We start from the raw sequence: 15,512 nt of genomic DNA, 5'->3' as shown, positions 1-15,512 counted from the left end.
TTGACTAATTTGTCTTTGACTAAGCTGTGTGTTTAACGCCTGGCTGCCAATCAAAATGCTAGTAATAAAGTTGCAGTCGAAGATAACTATTTTCTAACTCTCTGAAAGTGGCTTTCATCGCTTTCAGGATCTCCAGCATCTGGGGGAGCATGTAATATCCATTCAGGAACAAGATGAGAGCTGCTCCTCATAAGGGAGGAGCAGCTTATGACAGTACTTAAGTTTTGATATCCAGAAGCTTGAGGATGAATATGTCAAACTCGTAAATGTTCAGGGGCTGAGAGACACACCGTGGGAGAGGATGATCTGACTGTTTGTATTTAAATGCAGTTTGTGTTAGAGGAAGCATTAAGGAGTTTTGGTATTCACAGCTGCTGTTTTTGCCATCTGTTTTGTGTGTGTGAGCTGCTAAAATTATGACTTATTCGTCTTCTGCGAGACGTCTCAGCCAGAAAAATCAAAAGTGCAAACCCCCTTCCTGTCACTTTCTCCTCTCTCTCTGTCTCTCACTGTCTCCTCCATAAAGTGACCTGTCTGCCCGACACTCTAATCGACAGTAAGTGTTCTAATGCCAGAGGTGTCAACACACACAAAGTGTCCTAGCATTTACTTGCCAATTGACTCCAAGAACACTGTGTGGGAGTGTGTGTGCCTGTGTATTTGTGTATACACAGACCTTTCAGAAAACTGAACTCTGCCCTAAACAGGACAAACAATGTTGGCAGGAACTGTCATTTCAGATGCATTACTGCAAACACAAACACACACACACACACACACACGCACACACACAAGTATGCATAAATAATAGAGCATTTATAATTTTTGCACCACCTTTTTCTTTGCATATTTCTGTTACCCTCTTTTTTCTTCCCCCTTTCACCCCCTTCTTCTTTCAATTCCTTTCTCTTTCCAATCTGTTCTTCTTCCCCTTATTCTCTTCCTCTCTGACCCTGACAGTTTGATTGACAGGGGCACCGGTGTGAGCAGGGGAATTGAACCCGCGGGCTCGTTTCACACTGCAGCCAGACCACTTACCATCTGACATTGGGGGCTTCAGGCATGGTGGGAGCTTGGCATGTGGCCTCAAAAACGGGCTCAGAGATACACACGTACAAACATGCACACAAACAGAAGCAGGTACTTCATGCTTGCACACATGCATTTACAGAGGAAACCCACACCTGCACATACACCCCTATAGGTGACCGTGGAAACTCTCTCAGCTCCTCTGCTTTTTTATCGTGACAGACTGTCAATGAACCCTGTGCCCTTGATGGCAATTGGATGTACAATAACACCCCTCCTCTCTCTCTCCTTCTATCCTCTGTGCTCCCCCTGCTCTCCTAACTCCTGTTCAACCTTTCTCTTACTCTATCACTCTGTTTTTCCCTCTTTCCCTCTGAATGCTGCCTACCGACACACACACTTTCATGCGCACCATCACCCCACCTCCCTCTGAGCTGTCAGGGAGAGGAGGAGGAGAGGCGAGCTCTGCCTTCTGGGAGTTGGTGTTTTATTTTTTTTTTTAAAGGCCTGAGTGGGCCCTTGGTCTGCATGGCTGACAGGCTGGATTTGATACCTGCCCTGATTCAGTCACTCTCTCAACATAGCCCAGCTCAGCTCGGCACATCATGGCACAGCTCAGATGCCCCTGTGTACATTATTAGTGGCTAAATATACGCAAGGCACAATCCCTAAAGTGGTGGCTCATTGGACAGAGGAGGGGTTGTGTGTACGAAGAGGAGAGCATCAGACTTTGTCAGCTGGAAAATACATTTGTAAAGGCTCCAGCGAGGAATCTCCATATTGTGAGAGGTTTATTAATATAACATAAATGATCATTAACTCTTACTGAAGGTGTTCTGCAACAAGAATTCTGGGGCTGCTTTGTCATTACAGTCTGAAAAACACTTAAAGATGTGTTCCATTTGTGGTAATTGTTCCTCCTGCTTATATGAGAGGAGAGGATGCATTATGATAATGTCAAAAAATAATTTAAGCTTATTAAACTAAATATAAAGCAATTAATTTCCTCAAACAAAAGAGAGGGTGAAATTTTGTGGAGAACATGCCTATCTTTTAACTATTTTTGAACAGAGACTAAATGCACATCACCTAAACCATTTTACTAAGCCTCTGAAAAATGGCACAACAGGATGTATTTCATGCCACTTGGGGATTATGTGGAAATCCCATAACTAAAAAGTTGCTGTAGTAGTTACAGTACTTATAATAATTACCCAACCGAAATGTTGTGCTGACCTAAACCTGAAAACACCCACACTGGTGTTTTCATTATTCAGTTTGATTACACTTCTTCTCAGCTGAGGTACTGTGGGGCCCAGGTCACCGAACTCCACAGATATTAGGTGCCATTAGGCCAAGTATTGCTCTCAATTTATTACAATAAGGAGCAAGATGTATTACCTCTGGTGGTATTGACCTCTCACATTATTTATGTCCTCAAGTAAAAAAGGAAGAATGCTGCTCAGCCACAGTAACTTACTGCTGATTTCCCACTGGCCATGCTAGATCCTTTTTTAAATTTTATTTTACTTTATTTTTTACATGTTTAATCCTTGTTTTTTTTTTGTTTTTTTTTTTTGAGATACCGTGCGTTGCCCTGTAAACCCAATTTCAGGGGGCATTGAGGAGCTCTTATGGGGCTCTATTTTCCCTTGAGCTCCTCTTAATTTGCTACTTTAGACTCTCCTTTTACCCTTCCTCTCGACTCCCTATCCTTGCATCTCCTTAGCATATTTTAATAGTAGAGTCTGATAGCAGAGGGTTGGCCTTTTATCTCTGCTCTTCTCTTGCCCTCTCTTCTTCTCTCTAGTCTCCTCTCCTCTCTCTTCTCCTCTAACTAGTGTTTTTCACTCTATTTGTTGTGATAAATGACTGTTAGATGTGATTTCCCCAGGATCATATCTCTCTCAGGGCCACACACCATAATTAGACGGCATGATTAATAATTCATTCTTTCTCTTTTTTTCTTTCGGAGTCTCTGTCAGAATCAGTATGTGTGAATATCAGTGTGTGTGTGTGTGTGTGTGTGTGTGTGTGTGTGGGCGTTCAGAAATACATCACACAGTATAAAGCCAGCTATTGAGTCATTCCATTCTGAAGCCGAAACAATAAAAAAGTTATGATAAAAACAATGAAGATGAGTTCATCATAGAGACAAAGAGACACAAGAAGAAACATTTACAGATATGACAACACAAAGGAGATAACTGATAACACCTAGATAACTGATCTAACTTTAACTTAAATATTAGAGACATAACATGATGCACTCATACAGACATGTACACATACAGCATCATCCTGCCTTATAATTAACACAAGGGCAATTTGCTAATTAAACAGGAAAAAGACTTACAGTGTGTTTGTATGGTCACAAGTGTGTATGTGTGTGTGATTTCACACCCTCAATACTGTCTGTGCATCTTTGCAACATCCATAACCATGGATCAACTTTTCATTCATAGAAAGGAGGGAATTTCTTCCAGCTGCGTCTCCTGCAGACAGAGGAGTCTGGTGTATAATGTAGGCAGTCTGCACTGAGAATGGAAGATTTTATTTTTTATTCCATTTTAATGAAAGAATATTTTATATTTTCCCCCTCTCTCCGCCTTTTTTGTTACCTTTGCTGTGGAAGATTTCTGTATAGTTGGTGGGTGTGTCAATTTTAAAGGTTTCATTAGGTGGTTTTATTAGGTGAGCTTTTCCTGTGTTCCAAAAACATGTTTCATTAAACAACATCAAAAATCTATCAGAAATAACTCTGGCTGGGTGGAAAAGGTCTTCACAGAGAATCCGGTGTTGTTTTGCTAAAGAAAATTGGATATCTAATGACCAGGGAAAAGATGAAAATTGAAAAAAGATGCGTCATCGGCCAAAGTTGCTAGCTGAAAATATACTCTGTTTGTATACATTTTTAAGGGAAATTAGTTGCTAGGAACTCACAGCAGTAGTCATCATATTAAAACAATCATGTTAAATCACAGCAGTAATCATCATATTAAAACAATCATGTTAAATGTGCCCAATTAAATTTCTGCAAATACCAAACAAGTACTGAAATTTAACAAACAGCTATTCTCTTTAAATTACCTGCTTAAAATTTTAATCAGAAAAATTATTATTGTGTGTAAAAGTTCCATGAGTTCACCTGGTTTTATAATAGCTCCCACAATTCCCCAAATTTTGTAGGTGTGCAGCTCACTCTTGATTTTTTACCACTCAGTTCTCCTCTGTTGCAATAAAATCAGGGAGTATAACTTTTAAGGTAAACAACACCACAATTTCGCAAAGTGACACTGATATATATTTGGAATGTTTCACTTCTGCTCACTTTCTGTCCTTCCTTCCAGTGTCTACTCTCCCTTCACCTGTTTGTTACCGTCTTATTTCTCTGCCTTGCTTTTTCTCTTCTGTCTGTCTCACTGCATCTCTCTGCAAATGAGAACATTGGGGTGGAGAACATTTGTGTGGTGTTCAGTCACTTTCTGTTATAGTATTCAGGTAGAGTGCTCCAGGCCAGTCAGTGCACCACAACAAGCAAAGTACATCCTGCTTTAGCAAGTTACTCCTCTGTTTTGTTGTGATATGTTTCATTAAAGAACATCAAAAGTCAAAGACTTTACTGCTCTTTTCAGTTTCAAAATTTCGCACAGCATGTGTCTATTTGGTGCCACAACAATGCAAAAACATTTCTGTCTTCACTCTCTCTTTTATTTTAATCTTTATTATTGTGTTGTTTATGTTGACTGGTCTAAGAGTTTCTTTCCTGTCACATTATTCTTTCTTTCTTCTTTGTTATACTTCTCTCTCCCCACCTTTCCAATTTATTTTCTTTTTGTTTACTTTTTTCAGCACTGTAACACCAGACTAATTGATCTCTTTACCTCTCCCTGCTACATATAAAATAAATTAGATTCTTTATTTCCACACACTGAGTGGTATAGATTTCTTTTCCACAGTGCAGGGAACATAATAAGTAAACATAACTGGCCATTAAACAGTAGGAAGGCCACTGGAGGGAAGTTTGTAGTCACACCCATGTTTAATTTGGTACCATTACAAATGAAATAAAAAAAAAAGAGACTTTATGCAGGCTGTTTTGCATATGCCACAGTTAATGTTCACTGTGGGAGTCGAGTCCTATTCAAACAAAAAGCCACAAGATGCAGATTACTTAAAACCCTCTTGGCTCTTCTACCTCAGTGTAAATCACAGTGTGGAGTGGATTATTGCTTTTTATAAAACACACCACTGAGCTAAAATGTCTAAATTTCCATTTTGTTTCCACAGTAAGTAGCAGGTACATGGTGTGCAACTTCGTCAACTGAGCTAGCAGGAATCCCCCAGTAACAGTTTTAGTTTTAAGCGACAGTAATTAAATGTTACCATAATGATGGTAATTGTTGTGTTTTTGCTTAACAACTCTCCCATCACACACACACTGAACAAAATCCAGACAAAGCTTCAAGGTGCTGTCTTTTAGGAGAGTATGACCTGTGATCTCCTCAGAAAGGGGAAAATGAAAAGAAAAAGGTAACAAATCAAAACATAATCTACTCGAGCAGAAATACCATGATAATGGTCTGGAGGTACAATGGTCTGGATCCTTGCTCACCTTGCTACAAATAGCCTAGCATTATTTTTTTTTCCCCCAAGACAAATGGCCTCTGGTCAAATAAATTAAAGAAAGAAATCTCATTTTTGTCCCGACAGGGTCAGGTAGCCCATATCTCAAAAGGCGTGTCTTCGCCTCTCCGGACAAATATCATAAAAGCACAGAAATATCGGAGAAGATGGAGAAAAGCAGAGATGGATGTGATACCTAGTGCTGCATTAAATCAATATCTGATTACAGACACTGAGGAGAGGTTAGGGTGTGTGTCTGTCTGCACGTGAGAGAGCAAGAGAGGTCAAGACAGGTTGCCAAGTTGGGATGGAGGTTGGGCTGATAGTGTCAAATATTACATGTGTGACTGAACTTGTGTGGGTTTTTGATTTTAAAATGTGTGTGTTTGATTGTGGTGTCAGCTGTCACTCTGCTTTTGCACCAGATTTTTCACATAGCCCCCACAGATCAATACTGTGTGACTGCTTATGTCTACATACGTGAGAGATTGGCGAGGGGAGATTTAGGCGCAATAGGAACCAATAAAGTCTAAATCAGAGCAGACATGGTGTACAGCCTGGTGTTTTGTTTTGTCTTTTTTTTTTCAGAGGCAGCTTTATATTTACTCCCAGAGGAAGAAACAAACAGTTTTGTCCAACTGTGACTAAATTTCAGGGTAAACTTTGTCTTGTAATCATAGCAATAAAGTTATCTGGTATGCTCCAAAATCCATTTTGTTTGAACCTCATAGTCTATTTTCACCCATTTTAGACAGACCAAAACCTTTTTTTTTTTTTCTTTCAGCAGCAACAATCCAAGCCTAATATGTTTAATAACACAAACCTAGAAACCTGCCGGCCTTTTTGAAAGGTTGTCTTGCCTTTTGAGCAGTTACAGTGTATCAGTCCTTGCTCTGGGTGGATGATTACACATAATGATGGAAGAGTACTGGAATTATCAGCTCAAGAAAAGGTTGTTATTAGTAGATGGGAAGCAGAGTTTTAGCACATTATGGGGTATGGAGGGAAAAGTAAAGTGTTTTTGTGGTCCAGTAATTCTCCATTGTTTTGCTCTCTCCCTTTCCCCCTTTTATTTTTGTTTTGCCTGACCTTTCAGACATTTCATGTTTCTTTGTCTTATACTTTTACCATTTTTTTTGTTGTTGTTTTTTAATTCTTTACACTTGAATATGCAAGTAAACTTAACCCATAATTCTCCAGTGCCTCGCATGCCTTACAGCACCATTTTGGAGCTGTTGTAAATTGCCATCCTTTTTTTTAACTGATATTTTATATTTATATGCAATTCTTTTTTAAAGATTAGATCTCAAAGTTTAAGTTTAAGTTGCTTGCTTTTAGGAGAGGGGGTTATATGAGGTAACTGAGTGGGAGGAGATGTGTCGGACCTAATGAGATCTTCAGAGATATGTGGAAATGAATTCTGGGAATTCACTTGTTAACGGCGCATCATCTGTATCTCATCAAGATGATAATTCATATCTTGTTATTTTGCAGCAATTAGACAAACCAGAACAGTCCTAATGGACTCTAACACGGACCCCCCTTGCTGAGATGTAAAGTCTTTCCCTGCTTATCTTTCTTTCATTTACATTTCTCTTGTCTCTCGTCCGTCTCTCTGTCCTGTTTGTTTCTTTCGGTCCGTCTTTCGGTATCTCACTATTCCTGCCTCGCTCTTCCTCTCTTCAGCTTATCGCTTCATCTCTGTGTTATCTTCTTCCCATTTCTCTCCTGATATCTCTTTTTCATTCCCCTCTCCTCTCGTCTCCTGTCTGACTCGCCAACTCTCTTTTGTATTTCTTTTAGAGGCTTTTGAAACTTAAAATGAGACAAAAAGCAAAGTAGGGGTACAAACTGTGAATTATTCATTATTGCCATCATGCAAGAACAGAAACAGTCACAATACATTTTATATTTTTCAGCAAAGCGTAAATGTTTGTGTATCTTTTTTTCCCTTTATTGCATATCTAATGATGTGTTTTACTAGCTAAAATTTATTTTAAAAAATGAGTAAACCAAAGACCAGTAAAATCATTTCATTTGGTTCCAAACTCTACAGCATCTTTGTTTATTAAAATGCATTAGCATTTTTAACATTTGTTTACATTTAACATGTGAGTTCTGTGTCTAGAATTGACAGACCATATGTCAACCAAACATGGGCAAATGGTCACATCCCATTTAAAGTTATAGCAAGTCTGTATTATGGTAAAGGTAAGTGTATAGTGAAGAGCCTTTTGTCTGTGACAGTGTGAAAATTCTAATTTGAACATTTTTCAACAGATTTCTGTTTCACTCAGGCAAAGGCCCTAAATCTGAAGCCTCCCTTTAAAAGATGGTTTGTTGTCAATATTTTATCCAAGATTTTTGAGTGAACCACATTTGAACTCAGGATGCAAGTAATTACTAATAAATGTCAGCACCATCTTGAAGCTCTTCAGGCTTGGCTAAATGATCCCCTTTCCAATCATTCCTAACTCCTTCTGCTGTGTGCCCCCCAAAAAACAAAGCATTAAATCCATAAAAAAAAAATATTCTGAAAAACTAAAAAAGACACAACATGACACCTGGGAGACCATTTAAATATGCATACAATTACACTACATACACACAGGTGCAGACACACACTCATGTCCCTTTGCTGAGTCTCTCTTAAAAGCATTTGCATGTTGCATACTGGTGTAGATCTATGTGGGGGGTCTATGTTTGTCCCCTCGTGTGTCTGTGATGGAAAGAGGGAGTGTGTGTCACTGTCACAGAATGATAAAAGGAGACAGTGTCTATGCAGTATATGTGTACATGTCTTTCTGTGTATGTTAGACAGAGAGAGAGGAGAGTATTTGGTTGTCGAGGTAGGGGGTAGGTATGAACAAGAAAGAATGAACAAGAATAAGAGATGGCATAGTTCCGTGTGAGTGTATGTGTTTATAGGTGCTCGACAGGGGGTCTGTGCATGTCGGAGGAGGGCCTGTGTGCAATCAGACAACCACTATGACAACGAAATAGCCCATTACTTACCACCCTGCCATGGCTGTTTCTGTGTGTGTCAGAGGGCGACAGAGAGGAACGTTGTGTGAATGCACTGAGTACAACATCCAAAAACAAAAAGTGGAGATAGAGAGAGAAAGACAGAGCAAGAGAGAGGGGAACAGGAACAAGACACACAGAGAAATAAAAGGCCAGGAGAGACATAATCTCAACAAGGGATATAAAAATCTGAGACAGACAACGGCACGTACATAACCACTGATGCAAAGACAGAAATACTTACACTTATTACACAACAAAGAGTGGGAGAGACTCTCCCATCCCCACCCAAAAAAAACAAAAATGGAGGGAACAAAAGAAATACAATCACACTGAAGGGGAGACCATAGAAATTGGTGTATTCAGCTACAGTGTGTATGTAAAAATGTATGTAAAAATACTGTATGTTTTAGGCTACTACAACACTTAAGGTTAGGGCTCGACTATCTATTTAGTTGCCAGGAGTGTATACCGTAGGGAAGACAAATTAAATATATTGACAGAGAATATTTTACAGCCATATTCAGTATGCTTTGGCAGTGAACACTTACAGTTATTTCCTTGTTTATTAAAAGAAAAGAAAAAATACAAAACACAATGGCCAATGCAAATAGCATGATAGCAGAAAATAAATTTTAATGATATAAATATAAAGTACAAAAGAAAGAGTGCAATGTTAATAATAAAGACTAATAGGCAAGAAGTACAAATGTGTAGCAGAACTGTAAAGATATGCAATCTGAAAATATTCATGAAAAGTACATCAGTACGTCAGAACTGTACTTCAGTACAATACTTTGGTAAATGTACTTTGTTACTTTCTAATGGTGAAACCAGGACTTTTGCACACAAAGAGTGAGAGACAGTGACAGAGAGAGAGGCTGTAACAAACAGGACCACTATGTCAGTGTCAATGTCCCTCTTTAGCCGCTCAGAACTATTGATCTGTCCTCTTACATCCTCTTAAGTCTCACCTTGAGAGCATGTGTTGTCACATGCACACGATTTACGCGCACAACAGGACTGTGGCGTATGCAAATGTGCTTACTGCGTCAAAACACAGTTTGAACTGGATCTTGACATGAAGCAAGCTGCGTGTCTCAGCCTGTGTGTGCATACAGAACAATATGTATGTTGGTTTATGTGTGTGTGTATGAGCCTGTGTGTCTCCTTTGTTTCTGCAAACTCATTCCCCCAGAGTCCCCTCTGTCCTCTCAGTGACAACCTGACTGTATTCCTGACAGCTCTGACACACACACACACACACACACACACACACACACACAGATACCCTCTCTCTCTTGCGCACACACAGATAGATTCAGTTGTCTTGTGTTTGCGTTCCAGTCAGTGCTTACGAAAAAAATTGAGGAGGAAAATCAGAAACAAGAAATTGTTTGTTCAGTCATTTACATTCATGTCATTTATGAAATGTTGTCAGTCTGGCTCAAACAACGAGCTGAAGGAGACCTTGGTACAACACTGTGCTATTATCTTTTCAAAGCTGAATTAATTTTAAGTTTCATGTGGCACCAAACCTGTGTCTGTGGTGTGTATATATGTGTCAGTGTGTACCTTATCGCTCGAGCCAGTATGAGTCTCTGTGCAAAAAATGCAAATAATGTTTTCACATTTTGAGTTCTTGCTTCAGTGTGAGTGTCTGTGTTTCTGTGTATGAGAATGAATTCCATTGTTTGCAAATATGTACTAGAACTTGCAAACATTGTGCATTTCTCAATTTCTTCTGGTTTTTTATTTGGTGTATGTGTATTTTAGTTACTCAGTGGGGGGGGGGGGGGTCACAGCTGGAACTGAAACATCAGCGGGTTTGAACATATGTTTACACAGTGTATATATATGTGAAAATGCATGCATTAATTGTATTTAAGTTTGTGTGTTGATGGTTGTGTTTGAACGCATCTGCACATTTATATGTTTGGATCTTCACATTCATTTATTTTGATTATTTTAATCATAAAAGCGACTCAAATGTTTAAATAAGGAGTCATGAGAGTGATTGATTAAATCCTTAGATTGTGAATGATATGGGATAAGATGATGTATTTAAAGTAATGGCATTTGACTGCAGATGCATTTATGTTTTGTCACTTGCACCTCTCATATGTATCAAACACAAGTAGAAGCAAGAAGCAATCATAACATGTTACAGAGATAGGAATGAAGAATGACAAAACATATAAAAGGTAGATCAACAGTTAATCAAAGAAATACCACGACTGAAACACAATAGGCAACTAATCTTAATCTGCTACTTTAGCTGAGGTTGCCTGGCACCGATAACATAACTAACTGTTCTTTCAAATGCTTCATCAACAAGACCAGTCATTAAGTATTTAGCACCTTACTCTCTTGTAATGTGGTTAAATCCAGTGGCTTGTCCTTATAGAGATTTTAAAATAGCACCCGATTTCCTTCTCTCTCTCTCTCAATCATCTTTTTTTTCCATTTCCCTTGACATCACAGGGTTTGGTAACCGATGGCAACCCAGATCTGACAGCCTGTCAGTAGAGGCTAAACTGGATTAAAAAGACACAGTGTGTGTGTGTGTGTGTGTGTGTGTTTGTTTGTTTGGACGGATGGTTGCTTGCGTGCAACCAAGTGCGCATTGAGGTGTTTAAATTAAGTGTGAATGGCTGATGGACTGGCCAGGTTGGAGTGAAATACACACAGAAATGCACATAATGATGTGCACACTTATGCAAAGACACTCTCTCTCTCTCTCTCTCTCTCTCTCTCTCTCTCTCTCTCTCTCTCTCACACACACACACACACACACTTCGGAGCTGTCTTAAGCCAAACAGGGTTTGTCTGCAGTGGTGCGTTGCATTTCTGTGTCCAACTGTCACACACATGCTCTCACTCTCACACACACACACACACAAACACACAGAGTGAAGGTGAAGGCAGGTGATGGCTGTGACAGTGTGTTGTTGGCCTGTGGTTCCGCCTGGCGTCGTTTTGCCTTTACTTCTGTCGTTCTGTGTCTCACTGTTGCAACTAACACATCTCTGACAACTCTGTGTGTGTGTGTGTGTGTGTGTGTGTGTGTGTGTGTGTGTGTGTGTGTCTATCCATCTATCTGTCTATCTGTCTATCTATCTATCTATCTATCTATCGATCTATCTACCTCTTTTTTGTCGTCTCATATCAGTATTTTCTCCCCTGTGTCTCTCTCTCTATGTAATGCACACACACCTGCTGACAGCCACTGGCTGTGTGGGTGCTGAGGGGAAATGCTGTAAGTGACAACTTCCTCTGAGCAAAAAGAGAAAAATTGTTCCTTCGCCTTTCTTCTCATTCTCCTCCTTTTTTCCATCCTTTCTTTCCTGCCTTGTATTCTCCCTGGGGATGTTTCCTCTCTTCTTGCCAGTGGTGCATGTCTGTTGGTGTGCGTGTGTGTGTGTGTGTATGTGTTCGCTATTGTCCTTTGAATTTCCCCTGAGACTACCACTTTCCTACAGTACACTTTGATAAGACAACCTGTCCTCACTGTACTTGCTAGTGTGTGTTAGTGTGTGTGTGTGTGTGTGTGTGTGTGTGTGTGTGTGTGTGTGTGTGTGTGTGTGTGTGTGTGTGTGTGTGTGTGTGTGTGTGTGTGTGTTTAAGGATCTCATGTGTGTTTGTGCAACTTTGAGGGTGACTTAAAGGGAGAGATTTTCCTGTAGCTACCGCCTGTTTCTCCTCAGGAGCACAAACCAGTCAGGGGTCAGCAACAGGCTCTGAATTACAGAGCAGCCACAGGGAGCTGTACTTTTCTGAAATCAATAAAAGTTTTGGAGAAAAGTGGCATTTTCAATAACTATCATAATCAACTATCGTGCTCATATTTATTTCAAATGTAATTTATACTCACTGATGAATGTTGGAAAACTTAAACTCAAACTCCAAAGGGAACACATGAGCAAAATCTCACTCTCGAGAAAGTAAATCTAATCAGTTTCAGTTTCAGATCACATGCTCTGGTAATAATCTGGTGTGTGTGTGTGTGTGTGTGTGTGTGTGTGTGTGTGTGTGTGTGTGTGTGTGTGTGTGTGTGTGTGTGTGTGTGGCATTTATTGGGTGCAGCAATGAACCTAGTTAACTGTGAGACTTGACTTCATCAGTCAAGCAATGATGTGTGCGTGTGTGTAAGGAAACGGTTCAAATACTATGTGTGTCTCTTATGAAAGCTGTGAAAGAGAGATGGAAGGGTCCTTGACTGTGTATCCACGTCTATGGCAAGGCCAGTGGTAGTGTCTCAGGGTGTGTGTCTGTCCTTGTGCTGCCAAAGCACCAAGTTCTCTTTTCTTTCTGCTCGCGTAACAAATGATTGCTACACATACACACACACATACACAAAGGAAGGATATACGACAAAAATATGGCATTTCATAAGTTTCTCTTTATATATTTGTGTCATGATTTCTTTTAGTTTTTCAATATTTCCCTGTCTCTTAGTGAGTGCCTTCATTTGAAGATGTCTCTGTGTAAAAGACACTGCCTCTGTAGAAGCTCTGAGAGGCTGGATCATGTTACTTTGAGCTAAATGCTAATGCTAGCATGCTAGCATGCTCATAATGACAGTGCTAACGTGATGATGTTAAGTTTGTTTAGTATGTTACCATGCTAACATGGTCATATTTGTAATGAACACGTGTCAGAAAATGACCGAAGTCAGTAGGATTTGTCCTCTGGTGACCATGAATGTTGGTGAAGACATTTCATGGCAAGCAATCCAATAGTTTTAGAAATATTTCAGTCTGGGGACAGGTGGTGGACTGACTGACCAACCAACATTGTGTTCCACTGAGCCACACCACTATCAAACTGATGGATAAATGGAGAGACAGACAAAAAGATAATGAGACAGTAAAACAGAAAGGTGACTAAGAATAAGCAAAGAACAGAATTAAGGAAGCTGCAGATTTTATCTCAGTTGACCCAGCCTGGAAACTAAATCGTTTAATTGACGGCTAAATAGATAAACAGAGGGGGGAAAAAAAAGTCAATCATCTCCCCTAATCAGTTCTGAGACTCCAGAAGGGCCAAACCAGTTACACATGAGTGTATGAAGTGAGTCCAGCCAGCATGTCTCACAAGACACTCACTGCTGCCAGAAGTATATCTTTTTATCTTGGTTTATAGGCTAAGCCAGGCCAGCCTCCCTAGGCAGAGAAACATTCACTATCAAAAAGATGTGTATCTGTCTGTCTTGCTGTGTATTAAGCTATCTATATCAATTGTCTAGCTACACAGGTGACTCAGGAATAATAGTCCACCTTCAGATGTTCTAACTCTTTGAAGCATTGAGTGTTGTTCTGTGATGGATTGTTGTAATTTATGTCTTGAAGTGAAACCGCTTTTATTCATCCCACATCTTGCACTTTTGCGTCAGATCAGATTTTCTAAAGATACCTCAAACGCCTTTCTACAGCGCCCTAAACATGGCTGTAAAGCTATGGGTGTGTATTTACACACCCTCATGCAGCGTCATATGCAGCATCCAAACTGCACACAATCCTGATTGGGAGGCGGACTGGAAAACCAGGTCAGATGACACATGTTGGCCCACTCAGACCAACACTGTAAAACTGCATCATCATGTAAATAACAGGGATAACAACTGAAGGTCAACACTGCCTGAAGGTAAACACATTCAGAGATGGTGAGAAAGTGTGAACTTGTGCAGTGGTTTTGTTTGGTTGGTTTTGAGTCGTGGAGAACAATGTTCTAGTCTGTGCTTGTGTGTGAGTATGTGTGTATGCACTAGAGGACAGTGTAATATTGTTTTGGAGCCTTGTGGTTGGGACGGAGCTAACACCTGAGTGAACCTGTCACTGCAGACACATTGCTTTTTCAGCTCCAGCGATTACACTGCACCCAAACACACTCAACATTTTGTGGGTAGTTCTTTATACGTATGTGTGTATGTGTGAAACAGAGAGGGAAGTGTGTTGCTTGTGCATTGCCTGTGTGCATGTGTCTGTGAGTGTGAGAGAGACAGGAACAGAGTGTGAGAGTGACAGAGCATTGTGTCTCTGTGTGTATGTGTCTAAACCGCTGTTGTATTTTAGCTTTATCCCTGGAAAATATGAAATTAGGGGTATTGGAACTGTGTCCTTTGAGGTTAAACAACAAGTTGTATTGACGGGCACGCACACACAAACATAGGGCATGGTGAACCTCGCCAAAAAATAATAAAAAATCTTATTAATTCAACTGAAAAAAAAAAACGTGGTCAAAGTTTTCCTCTTTCTTTTTGTTTTACTCTGCTACTCCTTCAGCAAGGCGTTTATCACAGTTCATCTTACAGAGGACTGTCATTGCACAGGGGAAGCTCCCGGCGCTGAATGCATGATACTATGTGAGTGCTGCTGAAAGCTGACATAGAACAAAGAGAAATAATGGGCAAAGGATTGCAATAAGTTACAGTACTTTGAGTACTAAAGCAGGAATGTGACTTAAAGGGTGAGAGGGTGGTTTAAGTGACAAAGAAAGAGATCAGTGCTTCTTGTAGAAATATAACCCATGCATATATTGGTGTTGCATTCATGCCATATTAGATTTACCATAATTAGCAAATAGGTTTTGTAGGAAACAAAACAGTGACCATATTACATTTTCTATAAATGGCATGAGGATATGTTGTTAATTTATGTATCTGGCATGACAATGTATGTGTTTTCGCCAGAATATCTGATCTTGCTATCCGTTTGTAGAGATTACAGGCTTGGGTCCAGTTTGTTATTTTCAGGCTTCGGGCGAGTTTGGTTGGTCATCGTCGAATGTAATTATTTAAGGAACTGGACTCTCTTTTGCTCTGTCGATCTCCC

The 15,512-nt window shown here is 39.9% G+C and overlaps 1 protein-coding gene across 1 annotated transcript in view; it reads left to right on the top strand.

The window, feature by feature from the left end:
• The window catches only part of si:dkey-215k6.1 (transmembrane protein 132C), a 215,121-nt gene that overhangs the window by 136,630 nt on the left and 62,979 nt on the right, over positions 1-15,512 (top strand). The window lies entirely within an intron of this gene.

Source organism: Toxotes jaculatrix, chromosome 7 (genome assembly GCF_017976425.1).
Source record: "Toxotes jaculatrix isolate fToxJac2 chromosome 7, fToxJac2.pri, whole genome shotgun sequence".
Taxonomy (NCBI): Eukaryota; Metazoa; Chordata; class Actinopteri; family Toxotidae; genus Toxotes; species Toxotes jaculatrix.
This window is presented reverse-complemented; position numbering and strand designations above follow the sequence as displayed.